At 37.2% G+C, this 7,979-nt stretch overlaps 1 protein-coding gene across 1 annotated transcript in view; it reads right to left on the reverse strand.

The window, feature by feature from the left end:
- The window catches only part of LOC113236110, a 429,318-nt gene that overhangs the window by 217,855 nt on the left and 203,484 nt on the right, over positions 1 to 7,979 (reverse strand). The window lies entirely within an intron of this gene.

A 7,979-nucleotide genomic window follows, 5' to 3' on the forward strand; every position in this document is an offset into this window, starting at 1 on the left:
AGTGTCAAAACATTTTAACAACAAGTTGCATAATACTATACTGACATGTGTGCGGCTGTGGCGTGTACAAAAGGATCCCATTCAGCTTAAGTCACAACCAAGGCTAGGTTGTGACGAAGGTTTTCAATGGGCCCTAGGTCCTATACACTTGTCGTATATACTTCATCGGTATCGATTTTTGTTGTGGAAAAGTCACACTCAAGATGCCAAAGAGCTGCATGTGACTTGCAAAAACGCAAATTAGCAAAATATGCCGACGCTAATGGAATGTTAAACTGCGTGCAACTCATGGAGATATTAACGCAGCTGGTATGCGGGACCATCCGGGCTCAAAATAATAACATGTTTTGAGTGTGGTGGGGCTGTCCCGCTTCTGTAGTACGTCAGGGATGTTCGCAAACAGCGGGCATGGACTGCTTTTATGCGATCCTGTGCAAGCGAAGCAATGCCGCCGTGTGTAACCGCTCTTAGGGTCGTATTCCAGAACCCTACGCAATGCTCAAGTCAGGACTTGAGTATGATTTAAAGCACTGAAAATCATACTCAAGTCCTTGCCATTAGGGTCGTATTTCCAGTGCTTGAAATCATACTCACGTCTGCTCAAGTCCTGACTTGAGCAATAATAATAATAATAATAATAACTTTATTTATAGCCATTACAAATATTATAAAAATAATTACAGTAATATGTTTTAAGTAATTGATTGGTTGCTAACCAGCCAGGCAACATCCAGACCCCACAAAAGGATTCAACCTGTGTTAGCGGATAGTACTGCTGCCACCACGGCGGGAAAGCATCAATCTTAGTTGTAACAAACAAATGGCTTAAAAGTAAACTAAATAAAACTCTGTAGTCCCAAAACTAGTACAATAAGACTGTTCTTTTGGGACTAAGAAGCAAATAAAATGAAATTTAACAAAGAAACAACATTTAAAGAGTAGGTTAATTAAGTTTATAGATTAATCTATGCTGTGTAGTTGGCGGTGTGTATGTAAAAGTGGAGAGTGTGTATTAAATGTGTTGTGAATGGTACTGATTCGGACATGTAGTGTGTGAATGTGAGCTGTATGAAAGGTGCGTCTTAATTTTTGCTTTTGAATGCGTATAGGGTCTTAACATAGGAGAGCCGAATAACAAATAAGTTTAAATGAAATTACACAATCTAATCTAGTTGATTATTTATAGATAAGTGAAATTACTTTAACAGCGATTCTGTGGAATCGTAGTCGTGGCATTGTAACAAAGCTGTCAGTTTTTTCTTGACTTCGTAACGGGAAAGAGAATATATGTTTATTTTACTATTGATGATATTATATAAGCGAGGGCTGAGAACACAGAAGTGCCTTCCAGCCAAGGTAGTCCTATGTTGCCTGTGAGGGCATACGTAGGCACTTCTACGTCTCTGCAAAAAAGTTGGGTCATATTTTAATAGCGTATGCTTCTGCAAGATGACATGTAGTATGTATAACTGCCTTACTGACAGAACTGAAGAGTCAGAGTATAACAGTGAGGTTGGATACCGGTAAGGCTTTTTAAACATCACTTTTAAGACCGACCTCTGAGCTCTTTCCAATTTAAGCATAGTCGTTTTAGCCGCACCACCCCAAGCAGTAAGACAGTAGGTCAATAAGGACACGCATAAGGCAGAATAAGTCATGTGGAGCGTGTGAGCATCAACTACTTGCCGGAGGTTTTTGAACACATAGATTAGTTTACGAATCCGTGAGGTCAAAGAATTTATGTGATTGCGCCAACTAAAAGTTTGGTCAATAGTTACACCGAGATATTTGTATTGATTGGTGGCTGCAATGTAACGACAAGTACAATTATGACTTGGGATTACGCAAGTATGGGCCTTTATAAAAAATGCATTAGTGGGTGGTATTGAAGATTGTTTGAGCGCGAAAGGAAGAAAAAAGGTTTTTGACAAATTAATAGTGAGCAAATTGGAGGACAGCCAACTCATTACCGCAGCAAAAGCATTCTCTGCCAGCTCACGCACCTCTACCCAAGTACTTCCATGTATTAATAAGGCAGTGTCATCAGCGTAAGTGATGATCCTGCAGTTGGGAAGCTGAAGCTGACATAGGTCATTAATATATGCGATGAAGAGGGTAGGACCAAGAATACTTCCTTGCGGAACACCGATTGAAATTTGCTCGTCATCACTAACATAATTCCCGATTTTTACTGCTTGTGAGCGGTTGGTTAAATAATTTTAAAAAATATCCAGTTGGGTACCCCTGATGCCCATAGTTTCTAATTTAAGTAAAAGTAAAGGGATTGAGACCGTGTCAAATGCCTTTGATATATCCAGAAATATACAGAGACACTTTTCCTTTCTGTCAAGATGGTAAATCACGTCGTCTATTAGGGCAGAAACTGCATCATTAGTGGATTTGCCCCGTCTAAAGCCGAATTGGTTACAAGAAAGTAGATTTTTTGATTCCAAGTAGTTAATCAATCGGTTGTTCAGAACCTTTTCCAGAATCTTCGACATAGCCGGGAGAACGGAGATTGGCCTGTAATTATTTACAACATCATTATCTCCTGATTTGTGAATGGGATGTACCAGAGCCTTTTTAAAAACATTAGGGAAATCTCCGGTAGAAAGGGACAAGTTACAGATATGAACAAGTACTGGAATGAGAACATGGCGCGTCGACTTCAAAATTGACGAGGAAATACCATCATGACCGACCGCGCAATTATTGCGCATCATCAAAATTAATCCTTCGATTTCCTCACAGTCCACATCCAATACAGAGAAAGACTTAGCGGATAAAGAACGAGCTACAGGAGATGGACAAATTGCGGTTAAAGATGGTTTGATTTTACTCGCTAAATTAATTCCGATTGTAGCAAAAAACTTGTTCACAATGTTCACTGAAGTTACCGGGTTGGGATGTAATTTCAACAGGGAGCCTGACGGATTCGTTGCAGACTGCATATTCGTAATGGTTTTGACTACATTCCAAGTTAACCTAGCATTGTTTTTTGCATTCATTAGCAATGATCTCAAGTAAGATTTTTTTAAGTTTTTAAGTAGTTTATTAATAAAATTTCTGTATCGTGAATAAGTTACCTTTAGTACAACACTATCAGAGCATTGAGTAGAGTTCTGGAATACGACCCTTAGTATATTATTTGAAAACAAAAAATTAGCAACACAACACATAAGGCTTAAATGAAAATAAACCTGCATCACGGGACTACATATCCAATGACGACAAAAATACGTTAAAACGACATAGATAACCAAAAAAAACCAACAATGACCAGTGGCAAATAAATGTTTTTCATCCACGCTCATTTATTTAGCAACAACACGGCTATATTGGAAAGTTGCCAAGTCAATTTCAGAATTTTGAATAGCGGTAAAATTTTAAATAGATGATATTGCCATCGTACTACAAGGTTCTCATACTTCTATATTCACATAGATTTTAACTTCATAATTATCATGTTTACTGCTAGAGGCCGCGAGTTGTTCCTTCCGGAGCTTCATCACTTTTTACTAATATGCTTTAGACATAACGTACAATTATAACAATTTAATTAGTCAATTATTAAACATTGAAATTATATATCGTTATATATACATATGTTACTGGAAATGTATGTAATCCGTCATTGTATACAATTCCTAGGAAATGTATGTAATTCCTAAAATCGCACGGAAATGTGTAAAATAAATTATATTAGACACATTTCCTAGGAAATCTATACATTTCCTAAATAGCAATAGCAATCGGAAATGTAAAACATTTGAGATTTCAATGGGTACGCGTACGCGTGCCGCAGTCCCTCTGGGCAGAAACGAATCGGATTATTTAGGTTAAGTTAGGTTTTTTTTATACAAACGCGGAAGTCCCTCTGGGCAGAAACGAATTGGACTATTTAGGTTAAGTTAGGTTTTTTTATATAAACGCGGAAGTCCCTCTGGGCAGAAACGAATCGGATTATTTAGGCTAAGTTAGGTTTTTTTTTATACAAACGCGGAAGTCCCTCTGGGCAATGAGTGCTTTAATAAAAAATATTATTCTCACTTTAACAACGTGTTTTATTACAGAAAGCATTATTTTTATACATTGCCTAATACGATATTGGAATTATATACAATTCCTAGGAATTGTACACATTTTCTAGGACATTTATGTAACAAATAGTTTTTGAAACAATATTTTATACATTTCCTAGATAGTTTCGGAATTGTATACATTTCCTAGGATTTGTATACAATTCCTAGATTTCATATATTTCCGGTAACATATATATAAAGACTGAAGACGGAGGATGCAATTAGAAGTATTTGTTTTGAAAGTAATTGTAGTGACATTTAAGTTTGTGATTACCAATTACGCCGCTAGAGGCCACAGCTGTTTTGGTGTAAAAAGAATAAACGGACACCGTGAACTACCGTGAGTTTTCCAGTGCTTTTGCCCTGAGTTTTAATATAAACGCACACCGTGTCGTCGATGGCCAAACATGCGTTTATTATTAATAAAAAAAACTTTAGCGTGGTGTAGAAGAAGTTTAGGTGCTCCAAACTTTTTTATATCCGCCTAAGGGTCTTCAAATTAACTTATTCTGTTCTATAAGAGAGATTTAGGCCAAAACATGAAAAAATTCAGCTATTCCATTCTCCAATGTCTTATTAGGTGCCACACTTTTTTGCAATAGGCAATTTTAGCTTTTGGGCTACCAATAACATTTTGTAATTTGTTCTATCGTAAAAACATGGAAAACTTTTTTGTGGTCTGGACTACGAAAAGTTGAAATTTGCGTATCATTAAAGAAACGTACAGATTATGGTTGTTAATACAAAACTTGAACCCACAACCATACTGCACCGTAGTTTTGCCCTTACCAACTGAGCTATGAGTCAAGTTATTGAGTTGACGAAATCTTCTATGTATTTTTAACCGACTTCAAAAAAAGGAGGAGGTTCTCAATTCGACTGTATGTTTTTTTTTGTATGTATGTTACGCGATAATTTCGGTATTTGTGAACCGATTTTCATGATTCTTTTTTTGTTGGAAAGGGAGTACTTCCATAGTGGTCCCATTTCATTTTGAAGAAAATCATCCACCTCTAAGGGTGGCTGATCACGCATGAACATTCATTTTTATAAATAGCGCCTAAATTTTACTTAAGGAGCAAGAATTTTAATTTTTTTTTTTTTTTTTAATTTAACTGTCTCCGTGGCCGAACGGTTACCATACTGGACTGCCACGCAGAGGCCCCAGGTTCGATTCCCGGGCCGAGAGAAATAGTTGTATGGCCTACAATTATATCTCTCGTGAGTTTGGGTGTAATTTGTGGTTGTCTATGTGTGTGTCCATGGCACCCGCGACACAGGGTTTCCCTAGTGCGGGGCTATGTTGAGTGTGTGCGTTATTTATTTATTTAAAATTTTAATGGTTGGTTTTGCTATTCTCCAATTCGAGGCGTTTTTCTCTCTCAATATACTTTGAGTAGTGAGAACCGATTTTTATTATCTCCAGTGTCAAGTCCTGTATAGTGGCGAACTAGAGGATATTTCAATAAAACTTAGCAAATAGATGTAATTCCACGTACTTTTGAGGTCGGTTTTTTTAGTACTCTGTACTGAGACTATTTATTCTTCACCTCAGCCAGCACCTTTACAGGTGCTTCAACTGACTTAAAAGCGAAGTTCCATCGGATCGAAAAATATTATCTATGTGTTCGATGTTTGTGCTAAATAATCATAAAAAAAAACTCAAAATACAAGGTACAAATTTTCAGGCTTCTTTTTATTTAAACACTAAAAGATATAAAATTTCAAATCAATACTACATTTCATCCGGAATTCTACACTAACTTAGAAATGTGTAGTTGTGCGATATTATTAAATACCCACTACGTAGAAAGGGTGCTGGTGAAATTACAGGCACGCGGGACTCAACGGGCGCAGTGGCAGTCTAACATCAAAGTTTCAAGAGTATAGCTACTCTTTGTCTGAGGTCTACCACGAAATACGAAACAACTGTTAACGCACGCGACAAAAAAGCGCAGCCGGCCCGCCTCCCACACTTCGCCTCGCATCAGAGCTGTCATTTTTTTTCTTCTCACTCTGCGAGAATTAGCGCATCAGACGCATTGTTTAAATATTATTATTTATATTCATTTCTAAGTACATTACATTCAGCATATTGAAAACGAACAGAAGACCTTTCTTTCACACCCTGCATTCCTGCGTAAACACAACGATCATCGTTTTAGCTTCGTATCTGACCTTCCTCGCTCTCTGAGCTACCTCGGAACGCGGACGAAAGTCGTGAATTGACATAACGTCGCCTTGCTTTTTCAAACTCGTATCTTAAAGCACAAAGTTACTGAAGTGCAATAAATTGATTGTATATACAAATTTTCCAGGTTGATTTCAACCCACATTTCCTTCAATTTCATGAATATAACACTGGCTTGTCCCTATTCTTAAAGTCATGCATCCAACCCTTGATAAGAAATTTAAAATAAGTAGAAAGTTTTCCCATTTGCTGAATAATCACTCTTTATAATACTCGGAAACGTGAAATGACGTTTTCGTATTTTAACATTAGAGCCTATGGACACGGCGTATTTGCACTCGCACGTCTGCGCTACAGTTGCGCGTAAGTATCGCGCATTTGGATAAAATATGTTTTTAATTTTACGTTCATTAACGTTGCTTACACACAGGTAAGCAAAGAGACTTATCGTACCATTGACTTACAAATAAATGGACGACGGGTCTAATACAAAAACCACGAAAAAAATGTCCCAAGTCAACCTATTTAAACGTAGTGACATGTAAAGGAATATGAAAAAGCTACAACGTTGAATTTAAATTGTAATGTCATCGCAGTACTGTCTAATTTTGCTTGCTTCGCTATCAGTCGAACAAACGAAGACTAGAGCGTGAATGACGCTCTGTATACGATTTTAACGCCCTATAAGTTCGGACACTTTTTAGCGCGGACCCGACGCGACGTCCATATAATTGTAAGTCAATGTATCGTACTCACTTTACGGGTTGCATTGTGTTTTTTCTTTATTTAACCACTTTTTAATTAAAAACTGTAAAAACGGTAGATTGAGGACAGTATTCAATGAATACTTAAAATTCTCGTAAGTGCATTGTCCGGTTTGATTACCTGCAAATGACGTCACACGTTCTGAGTTGATAACTAGCGCCATTCGTGCGGCATTAAATTTTTAATTACATTTTGACTGAGTTTTACTTGAAAAGCTTTATTTAAATAAAGCAATATTTTTCTTGGCTGTAAATATCCATTATGGTTAATTTTAAATACTTTTTGAAAAGTAGTCAGATTACATATATCCTTGTGTAGTCGCTTTATTTTTAGAATCTGTTGCGTCCCACCTATTACGCTTGGGAGAAGTATAAATTCGAACTGGAATTTACAAATTAAGTAAATAACGCACACACTCACAGCCCCGCACTAAGGAAACCCTGTACTGCGGGTACCATAGACGTACACATAGACTAAACGGCCTATGACCTACCATACAAATATTTCTCTAGGCTCGGAAATCGAACCTAGGAACTCTACGTGGCACTCTGAGACATACGTAGACGAGTTGGGACTCGTTAAATGTGCTTGTAATTTCAGCTTTACTTGCAAACTTTACCTTTCAAAACTGTAACACAGTATTTCTCACATTATTGCTTGGCGGCAGTAATAGGTAAAATCACAAGTACCCCTATTGCGACTTAATATGTCACAACATTGTATACAAATGCGTGAAATAAAAACGAACCTACATTAAAATTTCCGAAGGTAAATGCACGAAACGTTTTTATTGATTCGGCCGGCAGTAGTACGTCAAAGTCAAAGTTAAAGATTATTTATTCCATAGGTAAAAAATAAATTTACACTTGAAAACGTCACATTTAAGCTACAGCGCGTTCACTACGCTGACCTCCCTGAGAAGAACGAGCAAGAAACTCTAG

Source organism: Hyposmocoma kahamanoa, unplaced genomic scaffold (genome assembly GCF_003589595.1).
Source record: "Hyposmocoma kahamanoa isolate Upper Pololo Valley unplaced genomic scaffold, ASM358959v1 89, whole genome shotgun sequence".
Lineage (NCBI taxonomy): Eukaryota > Metazoa > Arthropoda > Insecta > Lepidoptera > Cosmopterigidae > Hyposmocoma > Hyposmocoma kahamanoa.